General features: G+C 43.5%; 1 protein-coding gene across 3 annotated transcripts in view; it reads right to left on the reverse strand.

The window, feature by feature from the left end:
* GNG12 (G protein subunit gamma 12) overlaps positions 1-17,951 on the reverse strand; it is a 153,838-nt gene that overhangs the window by 41,719 nt on the left and 94,168 nt on the right. Inside the window, exon 3 of one of the 3 annotated variants that reach the window (XM_049879548.1) lies at positions 12,321-12,367. The exons of the other annotated variants lie outside the window; for them this stretch is intronic. The gene's annotated coding sequence lies outside the window, so the exon portion shown is untranslated. The remainder of the gene's footprint in view (positions 1-12,320; positions 12,368-17,951) is intronic. 3 annotated transcript variants of the gene reach the window in all.

Raw genomic sequence — 17,951 nt, forward strand, 5'->3', positions numbered from 1 at the left:
ACCAACAATCACCTGTTTGACACTTTCATCTGTTAGTCCTTAAAAAAAAAAATAGACCTAAGAGTCCCAGGTGGCATAAACGGTTTAAAAAAAAAAAAAATTTTTTTCTTGACTACTAACCTAAAGATTGTTTGAACCCACCCAGAGGCACTGCAGAAGAAAGACCTGGCAATCAGCTTCCATAAAGATTACAGCCAAGAAAACTCTATGGAGCAGTTCTACTCTGGCACACATGGGGTCGCCATGAGTTGGAATCGACTCAACAGTAACTGATCTTGGTTTTACTACTCCCCAAATATTTCTCCCCACTGTTTCCACCTCAACTTGGATCTGAAGGTTATGCATGAATCAGATAGCTTAGTACTATTTAAACCTCAGTTCATTTTCTAAGAAATACAGAGTGAGGAAAGTAGACAGAGAAACGCCTTTTCAATTAAAGACAAGTGCTGAAAACTAAAAGCCATTTCTTAAGATTTAAGCTTTTTTTTCGATTTGCTTTTTAAAGCCCCTCTGGTCTTTGGGGAGAATAAACAAGTCAGGGATCCTGGCTATTTTGGCAGATTGCACACCTGGACTTCAAGGCCACCATCTTCTCATGCAAGGTCACTGACACATGTAGCCAACGTGTACTTTTCTTCCAAGCTGTTCCTTACGGCTCTACAAAAATGCACTGGCCATGAAATCAAGTTCACCATATTCTATCCAAAGGCCCTAGGAAGTTACCAGTGCTGCTAACTGCCTGGCATATGCTTTTCTTCTGGTTGCCAGGAGGTGAAAGAATGAAGTTCATACCTTAAGGTCAATGGCTCATTTTCAGATTTTGAAGAGACTGAGATTACCCCAAACAGAAACTAACCACCAAAGTTACAAATTGCTCTTTGATTCCAGGGTTATTAGAGTTTGTAACAAATAAGCTATTTGACGTTAGACTAAATTATTTTAAAAACACTGTATATTTAGAGAGAAACTCTAAAGAAGCAAAGTAAGTCAGAAGTCACAAACCGGCAGCTGAAAGGCAGAAGCTGGCCTGCAGACTTGTTTTATATGGCCCACAAGAGACTTATTAAAAAAACACAGGGTCAACATTTAAAAACTGGGAGCTTTCACATAAAAACCCAAGCTTCTAGCTTCTTTATGGAAAGCACATTCCCACTAGGCTGCTCAGATGGGGTTGAAGAGCAGATGCCCCTTGAGATAGGGCCTGGGCTCACTTCCTCCAAGTATGGGACCTGCCTGGCCCTGCTGGCATCTCAGCTCATGACCAAGGGGTAAGTGATTTGGAAAGTTGCTTCCACGTTTCAAACAGATGGTGGGACCAAGGACGAGTTTAGAAATCAAAAACTTAAAAGTCCTGAGACGGACTTTCAGTCTGGAGACCAGCCCCTGCTAGACACGAACAAGGGTGTTGGCAGAAAAGCCTCATCCACGACGGCATGCATGGTTCATTCATTAATATCGAGACCTGCTTTCTTCTCAAGGCCCCAGTTCTCTGCTTATTTTCCCTGATTCTTTTACAATCACCTGGTCTTTAATCATTTAACAAATATATGTTGGACCTCTTTCAGAGGCAAGTCCCTGTACTATATGCTCACAAAGAATGCAGAGATTCTCTGATCCCAGGAGTTACAGTTCAGCTGGGAAGAAAATACCCACAGGGACCAAAGAAGAGCTAATAGTCTTAACTATGAGCTAGGGACTGTGTTCACAGCTTTAATCCCCACAATTACTCTATGATATAAGTATGATTATTATCTCAAAGGAGGAACACATTCTGAGGTCTTGAAAGGAAGACAGAGTTCAAGGAAGTGGAGGATAAACAGTGCACAAGAGCATGTGCAAGAGGACATACACCATCCAAAGAGATAGTTTGGATTCTAAATAAAGTTACTAAATTTCCGTGAAAGGTTCCTGGCAAATTATACCATTTGATTGTTCTCTACATTAAAAAAGACCATTCTCCACTCTTGGGGCCATACAATGATTTTTGGTGTTACACAGACATACATTCTTAAATAATAATAATAAGCCAGCTGGTTGCTACTGAATCAACTCCAACTCATGATGACTCCATATTTGTCAGGGCAGAACTGTGCTCCATAGGGTTTTGAAAGGCTGATTTTCTGGAAGATCACCAGGCCTTTCTTCCGAGGCATCTCTGGGTGGACTTGAACCCCCGACCTTTTAGTTAGTAGCTGAGCACATTGATTATGTGCACCACCCAGGGACTCCTTAATAGTAATAACCCACTGCCGTTGAGTCGATTCCGACTCATAGCGACCCTATAAGACAGCGTGTAGCTAATATATATTTTACTGTTAGTTAGAAAAAGATAATGACATATCAAACCAATGATTTTTACGGATGTTATTGTCTTAGACAGGGCTAAATTAAAAAATGAATTAATTTAAATTGATTTAAAGAAAAACAGTAAACACATGATATTAGATGATATACAGCTATAATCAATACTCTGATGGTGGAATGCAAAACACTGGTGCTTAGGATATTAGAAGAGAAATGAAGCAAGCTATTTATTAAACTGGAAGATCAAAGGGCTCTGATGGCTTAGTACAAACTTCACAGTAACGCTGGATTCATTAACAATCACAGGTATCTATTTTTTTTTTTTTATCACTGAGACTACCTTTCGGGGTCTGAAGCCTAGAAGGGAAGGAGTGGGGAGAGCTGGGGGAGAATTAAATGCTGTTTAGGGTTTTTGGAATTTGAATCTCAGATTCTCAGTGTCAACATTTAGCATGTACTACACCTATTATCTGGTAACAGAAGCAAGCCTCCCGGCCGTTGTCAGCGGGGTAGCCAAAAGTAACAGCAAAACAGTTAGAAAAACCAAAATGCCTCCCCCGCAAAAAAATTCCTTAATAAATAATAAAAACTGACTCTATGGCACAAACGTTCCTATAGAGCAGACGATGGAGCTTTTATTTGCTGCTGCCACAGTCATTGGAAAAGGCAACATTAGGAAAGAGTGACACCCAGATTTGGCTGGAATAGATAAGGAAGACAGGTTCGAATGCTTTTCGTACAGGGATCTTTTGTCCAGGTGAGGCCCAGAGAAGTAAGAGAGTTTAGGTTCACTCACATCTGCACGAGATTGAATTTGCTTCCTGCCTCACCTCCCTCCCCCAAAAAGAAAACCTTATTTAAATTTAACATATATTTTTAAAATCTCAAACAGCAATTAATAAAAGGTTACCTCAGTGTTTAAGAGAAAACTTTTTCTATGTCTATTCATTAATAAAGTGAATTCTCAGTCTTTGGAAACAGGAGCTAAGTTATGAGGCAGGTCAGCCATCCAGCTTTCTTTCCAGGGCATTGGTCCCTAAGAGACCTGGGGACATCATTCTGCTGTGAAACAATTTTCTGGAAATATATCAAGATGGAGAAAATGGTATTTACATGTCAGGAGAGTACTGAAAACGGTCAATAGAAATAATGTCAGCAGCCACTTAGGGTGTGTTAGCGTATTTGTGTGTGTGTGAGAAAGAGACAGAGTGAGAGAGAGGAAGAAAAAGAGATCCCCAAAGGGTACTGCTTGAATGATAATAGTACTAACAATAATCGTAACTATTTACTGGGTGCTTCCTATGTACCAGGCACTGTACATAATGCCAAGTGCCATACAAGGACTACCTCAGTCTTCACACTAACCCTACAAGAAGGTAGTACTATCATCCCCACATTATGTATGGAAAAACCAAGGCACAAAGAAATTAAGGAAACTGGAGCTAGCAAGTCACAGAGCTGGGAGGTGAACTTCGGTAGACTGACTCCAAACTTTTGCTCTTTAACTCTGGTCCCTCAACTGCCTTGTAAGGAAGATCGTTCTGGGTTAAATAGTATGGTTTCTGTAGTGCCAACTACAATACGTGAGTCTAGAGCCTGAGCTGAAATTCTCAGGTGTCAGAGGGAAGGCAGAGGCCACCCCTGCCGTTTCTTCTCCACTGTACCCCACTCAGTGCTCAGGCTCCTCTTCTCAGTAATTAATTTTCAGAATGTAAAGAATATTTGTGAGGAGTGCCAACTTGTCTGCTGAGAGAGCCTGGATATCTTAGTCCAGCCCTACAGAAACAGATGGAGACAAGGCGCAGTTCCAGGTACCATGAATGTGTAACCGGCTATAAAGGTATAACCTACTAAGAGGTGTCAGGTGTTTTTGTGAGAAGCCAGCATATGCCACCTCATTCCATCCTCACTTGCTGTTGTTAGCGGCCATCAAGTTGGCCCAGACTCACGGCAACCCTACTCACACGGAACAAAGCACTGCCCAGTTGTGTGCCATCCCCATGATCATTCGTGGATTGGACTGTAGTGATTTGTAAGGTTTTCACTGGCTGATTTTCAGAAGCTGATCTCCAGGCCTTTCTTCTTAGTACATCTCAGTCTGGAAGCTCTGCTAAAATCTGTTCAGCATCATGGCAACACACAAATGTCTACTAACAGACGGAACAGACAGGTGGTGTCTGCGTGTGAGGTGCATTGGCTAGGAATTAAACCTGGGTCTCCCAGGTGGAAGGCGAGAATTCTACCACTGAACCACCACTGACCCTTCATCCTCACTACGCCTTTACAAAGTATGCATTAGTCCAACGTTACAGATGGGAAGAGTGAAGCCCAGGAAGGTCAACCGTTAGTACCACATCACACAGCTGGTAAGGGACAGATTTGGGATTTGAACCTAGCCCTCTTTAGTTCCAAATCTGTTCCTTCTAGCACATCACAGGAGTATGTGGTCTTATTTAAAACAACAGATGAAAGTAGTGGCTAAATTCACAGACTGTGCAGGCTCTCTAGAGGGCTTGACTCCTGGCTGTGCCACTTACTATCTGTATGATTGAGGACAGGTCACTTATTCTCTTTCCTTCTTTCCTTCTCTGTAAAATGAGAGTAATAACTGTACCTATCCTATCAAGTTGTCTTGAAAAATGAATCAGTTAATATTTGTAAAGTGTTTAGAATAGTTGGCACATATTAAACGCTTATGTGTTTGTTAAATAAATAAATACAAACGTAAATCTCTTACGTGGGCACCTGTACACAGATGGCAAACAAGCAGGGGTAATGGACTGACAATCAAGGGAAACCCTTATACAAACCAGCTCTCGCAGCGTGGCAGACAAAGCAGGCCCTCCACAGGCACTGGTTATGGGACACAGTAGGCTTTAACCTGCATTGCTGAACTGAAGACTGCATTTGGAATAGAGTCCTAAATTTTAGTTCTAGATCTGACATGAATTAGCCATGTGACTTGGAGAAAGCATTTCATTTTTCTAGGTCTCATTTCCTCACATGTTAAAAGGGAGGTTTGGGCTGGATGATCTCCAAAGCTGCCCCCAGCATGGCCAGGCCACATGCCACAGTAAAGGAAAGGACGTGGAAATGGAACCAAAGTCTAGTGTTCCCACATACGAATTTTATAACTTGGGACAAACTGCCTAATTTCTTTCAATTTCTTCTCCTTGAAATGGAGAAGGGGGCAGCGATAGTTCAGAGGTAGAATCTCACCTTCTGTGCAGGAGACGCAGGTTCAATTCCTGGCCAACGTACCTCACGCACAGCCACCACCCGCCCATCTGTCAACAGAGACTTGAGTGTTGCTGTGATGCTAAACAGATTTCAGTGGAACTTCCAGACTGAGAGACAGGCTAGGAAGAAAGGCCTGGCAATCTACTTCTGAAAATCAGCCAATGAAAACCTTATGGGTCACAAAGATCTGATTTACAACTGATCATGGGGATGGCATAGGACTGGGCAGCGTTTCAGTCCACTGTGCATAGGGTCACCCTGAGTCAGGGGCTGACTTGATGGCAGCTCACAACAACAAACTGTCCACCTGTCTCAGAGGGTTAGGGGCAAATGAGAAAGCAAATGTGCAAGCCCCTCTGCAAACAGGGCCCCACAAGAGTACCTCTTATTTCTGGGTAACAGGCAGACACTTAATAAGCAAGCTTATTTATTAGTTGCCTCCTCACATTCCCTACAATCTGTCTATACCCTTGAAATTGGTAAAAAAAAAAAAAAGCACTTAATAAATATTTATTGATTGCATTTGTGGACAGTATAAAGTATAAATACACATGGATCACAATGGTCCGATCCGCAACTGATCACAGGAATGGCACAGGACCTCGGAGTATTTCAGTCTATGGTTTGTGGGGTCACCATAAGTTGGGGGTCACTGAGAGTAGCTAACAATGCCATGAATACATGAATCAATGAGAGTGAAGTTACATGAGGAGCAAAACTAAGTGACCTAAAGATTTTGATTAAAACTCAAAGTACTAAGAAGCAGGAATGAGGAAAGGCAGGTATAAAGCCCTGTGTGGTATCACCTGAGTACTCTGAATTCTTTTCCCTAGAGAGGTAAGGCCAGGTAGGTGGGGGAAACTGCAGAGTGAAGATACAGGCCACAAGTGGTTAAATTAACACACTCAGCAGGTACACAATCCTTCTAAAGCTGAATACCAACTGGGATAATTAAAGGCCAGAGCCTTCTCCCTTTTTTTAATTGACTCCCCTATAAACTGCCTGCTGACAAAGACATAATTAACTCCTGTAAGAATACATAAGGAAACTTTTCTCCTCCATCCTTAATTAAAAAAAAAAAAAGTTCCCACTTTTCCCGCAAGCTCAGTGAGCACTTAAATTCACCAGAACTAAAAGGAAAGTTACAAAACAAATCACTCCTTCTTCCCAGCAACCAATTCGTCAGATGGGTAGAAGTAGCTTGAGCTGGGGAAAGCACGGGAGGGAGGCAGGCACCCAGGGGAGGAGGTGGCCGACCAGCTCTTTACCAAGTGATGGACAAGTGCCCAGGAGCCTCCCCTCCTACCATTCGTCCCTGTGGCCAAAAATAAAACCTGTACTTTTTTACACTGTTCTAAAAATAAGGGGTTTGGCTTAAATCCATGAGTTGATGTTTTGATTTTTAAACTACATGCAAAAGAGAAAATCATGCTTAAAATTCAGTGACTGTGAATAAGTTATTCGGACCCATTGCCTTCCAGTGGATTCCAACTCATAGCGATCCAGTAGGACAGAGCAGAGCTGCCCCGTAGGGTTTCTAAGGAGCAGCTGGTACATTCCAACTGCTGACCTTTTGGTTAGCCAGCCTAGCACTAAACCACTGTGCCACCTGCACTCCAAGTCACTCAAGGAGGCTGCAATTTTATTTTGATTTCAAGGTTCTAAAATACTCTCTTTGTGCCTGAGGAAAGGTGAAAGGAGATAAAAGAAAGGTAGGTGATAATGATGTAGAAGGCTTAAATTCCAGTTTGAAAGCAAAAGGTAGCCAGACACCCCCAAAGTAAATAACACATTATTTTAAAAGTTATTTTTTTAGGGGGAGGGCTATAATTCAGTCAAAATAAATGGAAGAAAAACCAGTGTATATCAACTTGGTTGTTCATGTTTCTCCTGATGTCATTTCTGGATCCAACCCTCATGTACACAAAACTCCAAATGATCCCTAACAGGGATTCCAGTAGTTCCAGAAAAATAAAAAATCTGAGTGCTGGGTGGTCCAAAGCTTGATCTTTGGGATAAGAGCTTTAAAGGCTCTCTCATTAGGCACCCATCATAACCAGAATGCACTTTGAGAAAGGTGTGCTATTAGCACCTTAATAAATGAAGATTAACTTCAAATAAACTGGGCTATTTTAAAAAGGCTTTAATATCCTGGGAGTGGGATGGGTGGGGAGAATTATAAGAAACGAGTATTAATACAGTAAAACTGGGAAAGCCAAAACCCATGTAAGGCAGAAACCTGTCAGAGAAGGAAAGCGCAAATTATTTTCCACTAACAGAGCAGCAGAAAAGCCGTAAGAGTGCACCCTGTCAAAGGTGGAAAACCTGCAAGGCCTGGAAAAACAAGGCAGTCCCGTGGCGTTCCAGCTCGCACAGGTTTCACTGCACATCTGCTTCTGGTCAAGAAAATTGAAGTACCTTAAACGTTTAATTTCATGTGTGAATCTTAGCAACACAAATGTCATCTATCGCTAAAAAAAAAAAAAAAAAACTGTTTTTTTTTTGTGTGTGGGTAGCATCATGTGTGGATCATGAAAGTTCCCATCTCTCCCCCTCTCCCCGGAACAAACACCCACAAACTGATCAGGATGTTCTGAAGGTTGAATGGGATATTTCAATAGTCCAGGAATGTATGCTATGCAAACAATGTTGGCTCCCTGTGCTGAGGCAGAGAGATACTGTGGGACTTGAGGCTGCTGGCCACGAGGACAAGAGGGGTGCAGCAGAGCTCGATTCACTGTGGCAAAGTGGGAACCAGCAGAGGGTGTTTCATTATCCTAATCTGCAAAGGACAAATAATTACAGAACTTGCTGTATCAGAACAAGAGACTGTTAGTCTGCAGAGGAGGAGGATGAGGTTAAAGGACCTTCCTTGGGGGAGGGGAAGGAGAAAAAAAAGAACGGACAAACGTGGATTACAATTCACTTTTCGAAGGGTTCTTCTGCTTGCAAAATGGTTCTTTTGAAGAGGGCAGTCTTCGGCATTTCTGAGTTTAGGCGAAGATCAATAAAGAAATCCCTGGCTTTCAGATACTGATGGCGGAGTGTGAGGAGGCTGGCTGCAGATCAAAGATCCATCAGATATGAAGATCAGAGCAGCCCAGCAACTATACCACAGGCTTCTAGAAAGAGGCAATTTGCTTAATAAAGAATCTCTATGCATTTTTTAAAATTTTAATCCAGGGAAACATAAGGGACGTGGCATCTTCAGCAGAGCCATCAAGAAGAACAAAGGAGGCTGAATAGGGTCCGAGGGTCAGCAAAAGGCAGGCAAAGACTGCAGTGTCTCTCTCCTAGGGATGGCAGGTGTTCTTGTTTGTCCCATCTTAAGAGAGCCTGAAATAATTAACATGTGCTGCCATTCTAGTTTTTCCAGTGGTGATTTCATCCAGTCCCTGCAGAAACTCAGAATTAAATGTCATGGTTTTCTTTTTTGGACAGCAACACTCTCCGCCAAACGAGGGAGTTCTGCATACCACTGAGAGCTTCTGAGACCTGAAAAGTCTGCAGAGTGCTAATCATTAACACACTAGTTTTTTTTTTTTTTTTGAAGGCAGAGCTGCCCCTCTGCTCGGCTCACTATCACATTCCCTTCTATTTGATCTTGCCCCGTTCTGGTTTACTTTCTGTTTCTCCCACTCGTTGCCACACATTCTTCCATAACACATGCAAAGGCCAGAAAAGCCGTTCCATTTCTGCTGGCCAACTCAACACTTCCCTCACAAACTCTCCTTTTTCAAAATACATTCATCTCTAACTTATTTTTCCAAGGCCTCTCCCTCCTCCCACTTCCTTGGGAAAAACAAACCCATCCAAATAATGCAGGAAAATAAAGCATCAGTAAGATCTATAAGAAACAGGGGGTAAGTGCTAAGAGGAAGAACAGCCTGGTAATTATGTTTGGAGGTAGACAGATCTGAGTTTGTGCCCTGCCTTTGTCATTTACTAGTAATGAGGCTTTGGATAGGTTCCTTAATCTTCCTAAGCTTCAGTTTTTCTCATCTGCAAAATGGAGATAATAATGAGAAAAATGATTTCAGGGTTGTAAAGAGAATTAAATGAGACAAAGGATATGAAGCATTTCCAGAACCCGGAGCATAATAAGTACTCAATAAATGTTTGCTGCTATATCATCATCATCATTACATTTTAAACTGTTGGGGTAGCAATGTTATCTAGCCCACTGGCCCCCCTTGCGCATAATAACAAGGACTTAAAACCAGTCGATTCTGACTCATGGTGACCCCATGCTTGTCACAGTAGAACTGTACTCCATAAGGTTTTCATAGCTGACTTTTCAGAAGCAGACTGCCAGGCCTTTCTTCCAAGATGCCTCTGGATAGACTCAAAACACCAACCTTTTGGTTAGCTGTGAGCATCAACTATTTGCACCACCCAGAGACTTGGTGCTTACTAAAAGCTAAATAATAGTACCATAAGGAATGCTACTGATGCAGTTATTTGCTGATCACAGCCCCTGGAAGCCCTTCTCATAGGCAGTCTGCAGCAGGGAGCAAAGGGCTTATTTGAGGAGCCTCTGATCGAGACAGACTGGTTGATCTAGATGCCTTGCTGGGCAGACTTGCCCCGCCCCATCCCTCTCTGCAGGCTGCCAGCATTCCCAGTAGGATGCAATGCAGGCCCGGACTAAGGAATTTTACAGCTAAGTCGTCCCCGCCCCCCCCCCCAACTCCTCTTCTCCCTGTTGGTGATCACAAGACTTGGTAAAATAAAAAGCAGCAAGCTCCACCTGGCAAATAAGGCAAGACTCTGCCTTGCTGGTACTGAGTCTGATTTGTAGACGCTCCCAGAGAATTACACAAAAACACGAAGTCAGGCTCCAAATCTCAGGCGTTCTCAGAAAGGCTCTGATTCACCAGGGCGTGCTTCAGAGCTGGAACTCTGGGGGCGGGAACTACACCACTGCCCAGCCTGCTAAGAGAACCAATCTTCCTTAGGAAAAGAAAAAAAAAAAAAGGGGAAAGAAAAAAGCCTGAGCCTTTCCTAATAAGGTAATGCCACATGCCATTTGTGGTTTCGAATTGCAAGGCATGCCGGGATCATATGACATTCACTGCAGCCACTGCTTCACGCTTGTGCGAGGCTCTCCAGGAAGAATGAGAAAGAGCCTTTGGTGAGCCTCTGGGGATTACAAATGAATAGGGAACATGCTCTGCCGGTGAAACCCCACATTTTCCTGATTAACCACACTTGCCTCACACCCCTCCTTCACGCCACTGCCTGCAGGATTCCTGCTTTGTAGGCTCAGGCACTGTGAAAGTTCTCAAGTTGCTTCCTATGCAGTTTTATCTCTTCAACAAGGTACAAGCTTCTTGAGGGTAAAAATGCTCCTTTATTTCTTTTGTTCCATCCTGCTATGCTTATCACTGGGTAATCCACTCAGCAGTGACTCAGTAAGTGCTTGATGACGGACCACTGCTTAGAATGTTACAAATCAGTAGGTGATGGTTTTATGTCATTAACCCCCAACTTACAAAGCAGCGGGGTTTCAAGAGTTGCTTTCAAAGAAGGTACTTAAGGGGCATATTTTCTCACAGAAACAGTGTTACAACTGGTAGTTAGGTTTCCAGGCCAACTCAATTCTCAGAATCTCCTCTACATATTTATATACGCTCTTATTGAGCTACATCACTCCTCTGACTCAACATTAGACCACGGGTACATATGCGGAATAAACTTCAGTTCTTTCGCTTTACCTTCATGATGCCTTTTGGTTGCTGCATCAGTGATTTGCACAGACTTTTTCACCCCTTATTAGCTGTACTTTAATATTTTATGACATTTTATGTAGCATTCTGTAAGAATCTACACACTAGAATGTTAAAAAACCAAAAACTCATTGCCATTGAGTCAATTCCAAACCATAGCGACCCTACAAGACAGAGTAGGCCTGCCCCATAGGGCTTCCAAGGAGTAGCTGGTGGATTTGAACTGCTGACCTTTTGGTAAGCAGCTGTGGCTCTTAGCCACTGCACCATCAGGGCTCCACTAGAAACACTAAAAAAAACTAGATACTTAAAAAAAAAGAAGAGGTAAGTCCTCATTTGTGCTCATAATTAAGAAAAAGAAAAGATGGATGCATTTTTGTTTTTCTTTTTGCATTAAAATACTTTTCAACAGTTTTTAACTATAATTCTTGTTTGGGCCACTCCAGACTACTTTCCTTACCATTTATACACATACACACATATTACACACACACACTAATTCATTAATATTCAGTCTATTTCCAAAAGAGATTTGGAGTAAAAAGCATAGCCTCCAGGACTGGCTATTTATATTTTTATAAAAAATATACATATTTTGGGGGGCCGTTAAAATATTAGCAACTAAATAAATGAATGACCATATTTAAAGTAAAAGTTACAGCTGTTTAACAGTTAGGCAGTCTATAAGACAGCTTCTCACTGGGTGCAGGAAAAATATTTAATGGTTTGCTTCTGGGAATGACATCATATCTGTACAAAAAAGCTTTTGGTGGCTCAGAGAGAACACCCTCAGCTGCCTGGCCTGTAGTGAGGACAGTCAGGGGCCTCCATGCCCAGGTCTCTGGCAGACCCTGCAATGTGGCAGCTGTGAGGCAGTGGCTAGGGAGCACTGTCCACGGCCCAGAGTGGTGCCCTCAAGCAGGTCGGGGTTCCTGTGTTTGGGACCAGGTGTACAAAAGTATAAGTACACAAATGCCTGCTGCTGTACTGCTCCCCTATGGCAGCTCTCTGGATACTTAAGAAAATGGCAGCTCTCTGGATACTTACGTAACCTGAAAAGCTGTACCTTGGCCCTTGTTCCCTTTCAGAAGCATCTGAAAACATAAATCAAAATGATTTTCCAGTATGAAAAGTCAGATTTCTCTTGTATCTCTCTAAGACTGTTAGAAAGGGTTATCATCTTGATACTCTAGAAGAGCTAAACCAAAAGTAGGCAAAGAGGATCATCTCCCAAACCTAACATACAAAACACATGGACTAAACATACCTCTCCTGATCTTCTGGAGTGCCTAGCTGCCTTTCTAACCCAAATCAGCATTTAATGTGGCACAACAGAGATGGCAAATTAACGACTGTGAAGCATGACAGGTACCAGTACATCTGTATAACATCTGTCTTTCAGCAAGAGTTATTACTGAGATACTAGAAACTGAGGTCTCCCCGACCTGCTGTGCTGAGTAGTAACCCAACATGGCTTGTCCTTGATTGACTGGGTTGACTCTTTAACGAGAAGTTCTGGATAACTGGAGATTCTTGTTAGCAGCTGTCTTCTTACTTCAGCTCTTACATAAAATCTAATACATACGTTCATACGCACATACACATATTCCTTTGGAAACATGGTGGCACGATGGTTAAGAGTTTGGCTAACCAAAAGGTCAGCAGTTCGAACCTACCAGGTGCTCTCTGGAAACCCTATGGGGCACTTCTACTCCATCTGATACGGTTGCAATGAGTTGGAACTGACTTGACAGGAACGGGTACGTATGTGTATGTATATTCCTCTACTCTCTTAGCATTGGAAGGAATATAATTTAATCAATGCAGCAGGCAATTTGTCCTACATTCATCTTTCCCTGGTGTTTCAGGATGTTGCTCTGCTTCTGGGCATGATCAATGACAAGAGAGCAGTTGTCTAGCTATTGCAAGTAGAAGAGATTGGTCTGAATGTACATGGAGCCCAAGAGACATTTTTAAAGTATGTTTGTTTACTTTCAAAAATAAATTTCACTTGTGAACACAGCACTGTCTGCCTCTGAAAACTGTCATGTGTGTTATGGGGCTTGGGGTTAACAGGTTTTACGTAGCTAGGTTTCAGTTATTTGAACTATTTTTCTAATTTTAGGATGGCATCTGTGTGGCACATATGCTGCCTCTCCTCCAGCCTGCACCCATGGCAGACATCACTAATGGATCACAGTCCTCTTTCTTGTTGGGCCCAGACATGAGTTAATTAAGACCTCTTTTCAACACCTGGCTCCAAATGACTGTAGGTGCCACATACGTTGAAAACAATTTGCCATTCCTGTTCTAACTGATTTTGTACATTTAGTTTCTTTTATGCAACTGACACTTGATTGAAGTCTCATTGCTTTATTTTAGCAACACTCTCTCTACTCTTTTCAGCTAATCCCTTTACTAATCTGAGCTACAAATAATATGAGCTGTCATCCATTGCAGGTTTATTATGTGCCAGACACTGTTAGACGCTAAGTGCCAACTCATGTCCCTGTGTCTTTACAAAAATCCCAAGGCCGGGAAAGGTAGCTCGAATCTGATCTGTATAACAGCTTCCAGAAACTTTCCCTGAGGACTCCCAGGCTGAACGAGCAGCCCCCCTTCGGCCTCCTGCAGGCCATCATCGCATTCACCTCGCTGTATTGTAATGGCCTCCTCACGCGGCTGTCTTCCCCAACCAACTACATGAAGGCAAGACCCACGTCTTACTCAGCTCTGGATCCCTAGTACCTGGCACACTGCTAAGGACACAGTTGTTATTGTGTTGTTGTTAGGTGCTGTCGAGTCAATTTCGACTCATAGAAAAAAAAATTTTTTTTTTTTCATAGAGACCCCATGTATTATAGAACAGTAAGGTTTTCTTGACTGTAATCTTTAGAGAAGCAGATTGCCAGATCTTTCTCCTACAGAGCCCATGAGTGGATCTGAACTGCCAACCTTTTGTTAAAGAGTCAAATGTTTAACCGTTGGTGCCACCAGGGCTCCTTTGAGTACACAGATGTAGAAAATACGTTGGAATAATAAATGCTTTTTCAAAAAAAGCTCCAGTTTTCAAATATTCCCATGGTCTACAACAAAAAGATGATCCATGACAAGCACCACCACTGGAGGTCATTTATATCATTAAAGCAAGGTGTGCTGGCTGGGCAAGCTAGAACTGCGGCAGTGGCGAGGGTAGCTCCCAGTGACATGCACAAGTCTGTGTTTGGCCCCAGGCCCTCAACTGAGCACCTGGAAGGTCCCGGTCACTCATAGTTCTGTTTCTACCTTCATGCTTTGCTGCTGTTTTTCGCCTTTCTCTGCCTCCCACGTCGGACTGTGTTCTACTCAGTTCTATATCCCTAGCGCTTACCTAGTGCCTGGCCAGCGGCGAACAAAGGTTCTTCAGAGAGAACTGTAGTTAGAGCACTGGCCTGAGTAGGGGGTCCCCGTGTGGCGCAAACGCTTAATGAACTCAGCTGCTAACGGAAAGGTTGGAGGTTTGAGTCCACCCAGAAGTGCCTCCGAAGAAAGGCCTGGTGATCTACTTCCAAAAAATCTGCCACCGAAAATGCTACAGAGCACAGTTCTACTCTGACACACATGGGGTCACCATGAGCTGTAAGTACTCTAAGGCAATTGGGTTTAGCCTGTGTGGGGAGAACAGGGAGCTGCTTCAGAATCCCTGACTCCCTCAGGCAGTTGCTCTCTGGGGTTAGCTCTGTCATTGTTCATGGGAGGAAGACTGGCCCAGCAGGACAGGCAGCAAGCATTAAGTGTGAGAGTGTATTTAAGCACTTGGCCAAACTAAAAGCAGGCTATCACTTCTCTTCATGATGCTGCTTTACACAGGGCAGGTGTTGTTTCTCTAGCATACCCCCATCCCTTCCAGGCAGCTTTCTCTCCTCCAGTCTACCTTTTGCACCCATTTTACTGTCACATGCAACAACTTGCTGATGTCCCCTGCACGTTCCCCGAGAGTTGGGACCTCTCTGATTTTGCTTACTGCATTTCCTTTTCTCCATCTCTCCTCACCACTCGTCTTCCCAGCTGTCTTCGAGTCAATTCTGCCTCATGACAACTCCCTCTGTGTTAGAGTAGAACTGTGTTCCATAAGGTTTTCAATGGCTGATTTTTTGGAAGTAGATTGCCTGGCTTTTCTTCTAAGGCACCTATGAGTGGATTTGAACCAATTTTTCAGTTAGTAGCTTGGCGCTTAACCTTTTGCACCAGGGACTCTGTCACCTCTCTCTCTGCATAAATTCTTAGGCGGATCAAATCTAACCTCCTTAGCCCGGCTCACAAGGCCCTTCGTGATCTGGCTCCTGATTACCTCTGCTGCTCATTTCTTGCCCCGCCTGCCTCCCACACATTAAGCTCCGGTCACACCTGAACGCATCATTCCCATCCCCACCACAAACCTCCGCCTACTGCTGTGGTCTCTAGCTCAGGGAGTGGCAGCACCATCCTGGCAGCCACCCAAGCCAGACACCTTGGAGCCGTCCTGGAGTCCCCCCATTCCTCTACTGCACCCCCTCCTCTGTCTCAAAGTCCTGCTCACTTTAAAGTCAGTTGCTGTCGAGTCGATTCCAACTCATGGAGTCCCTAGGTGGTGCAAATGGTTAATGTGCTCAGCTGCTAACCAAAAGGTTAGAGGTTTGAGTCCACCCAGAGGCACCTCGAAGAAGGGCCTGGTGATCTACTTCTGAAGAATCAACCACTGAAAATCCTACGGAGCACAGTTCTACTCTGACACACATAGGGTCGCCTGTTCACTTTACCTCCTCAATATTTCTCAAATGGCTTTTTTTAAATCCCCACTGCCACCGGCCTAGCTGGAGCTGTGAACAGCTTCCCCATTGCACTACTACAATGTTGTAACAGCTTCCCAGCTAGTCTAACTTCGGTCTCCACCCCCGCCAATCCAGGCTTCACAGCCAGGGGGATCTTTCTGAAAGAAAACTCCGATTGTGACTCTCCACTTTTTAGACTTCACAACTTGGACATCACTTCCTCCAGGAAGCCCTGCTTAAGTGCCCCTGTGGCACTGGCGTCCCTCCCATTAGAACAAGGAGCATACTTGTCGGTATTCTCCATTAGAAGCAAACTTGGTGAAGGCTCACTTGCTCTCCTCTGAGCACTATACGATTTTTAATGATTTCTTCAGTAGCGAGCACTCTAGCCTGCCACTCAGTGGCCACCTCCCCCTTCCTCTCTGTTGGCAAAACAAGTTCACCCTTTCCCCCTATGACTAGAGTAAACCTTGATTGATCTAGGCTATATAAATATTCCCATTCATTTGCCAGGGACTGGTTTAGGGGTGAGAACATGACCTCGTTCTAGCTAATGAGACATGAGGGGAAATCGGCTGGGGGGTTTCTAGGAAAAATCTCTCCACATCTCAAAGAGGGATGCACAAAAAGAAAGGTCCTTTGTCTGCGATGGCACTGATATGAGAGGATGGGATGCCTGCAACCTTTCTTTCCTATGAGGAGAGCTGGTTAATGGGCTGAGGATGGCATAAGGATGGACAGAACTTGATGCTGTCATTGAGCCGCTAATTAGTCAACTGGGGACAGCCTCTATCTGAACTTCGTTGTTTTTTTTTTTTTTTTTTTTTATGAGATAATAAATCCCATTTTGGTTTAGGCCATTTCAAATTGGATTTTCTGTCACCGGAAGCCCAAACAGAAACAGCCTCTTAGGGCCATTTTTCACTGTCTTTGTCTTAGAGGTACTTAAGACAAATCTTGTTTCTTCCTTTAGACTGTGGGCTTTTTAAGAGTAGAGTTTGCATTAGATATATTCTTGTATTTCCCAAAGGCAGGGTGGCTTAGCTAATTCCTGTACTTGAATGAATAGGTACCACCATCTTCTGGCCTCTACATTACCCTTAAAATGGGGCTTACCTTCTTCAGGGCTGAATTTGTCTCTTTGTGTTTTTAATGTTCAACAAAAATAGAAATATGAACCAAATATAGATGTTCTATGGTCAACTCTTGGAGGCAAAGCCTTCTAGTATACCTCACTAAACTGAGCACATGCCTTGTGCAAAAGCAGGTACTCAAAATGTTTGCTAAATGAATAATTTAATCCACCTCTGATGAGTCAAGGGCACTTAAGACTTTTACAATGTCCTAGGGTCATAATGATGAACAGTAATTATCAACAAATTGTGCTAAATATATCCTGGTCCTGGGACATTGATACTGGTAAGTTTTTGTTTGTTTATATGAGAACCTTGATACCATCGAGATGTTAAAGGTTTAACACTAAGCAACCAGCAGAGCTGGGCATGGTAGAATGAAGAAAAAAACCAAAGTTTGAACAGCAGAGGTGCCCATTCTTCAAACGTGCCTTGAATGCCCACTTGGTGCCAGGCCCTGGGATACAGCCACTGATGAGACAGACCCACTGTTCACTAGGGGCTTAGAGTTGGGTGAGGGGTGGTGGAGAAAAACAGACAACTTCACGACAGTGTGATCAGTGTTATACTAGGTAAGGCAGAGGGTGCCAGAGGGATGCCAAGGCCAGACTTGGTGAGCCAGAGAAGCCTTCCCAGAGGAATGTCTAAGCTGTTGCTCAAAGGATGACTGCTCTCACCACCAGGCCCCTCCTCCCACCTTCTGGGTTCACAGCAGGGAGTAGGTTTGAGTAATGGAGGCAACATGGTAGCGTGCA

The sequence above is a fragment of the Elephas maximus genome, chromosome 3, assembly GCF_024166365.1.
Source record: "Elephas maximus indicus isolate mEleMax1 chromosome 3, mEleMax1 primary haplotype, whole genome shotgun sequence".
Classification (NCBI taxonomy): domain Eukaryota; kingdom Metazoa; phylum Chordata; class Mammalia; order Proboscidea; family Elephantidae; genus Elephas; species Elephas maximus.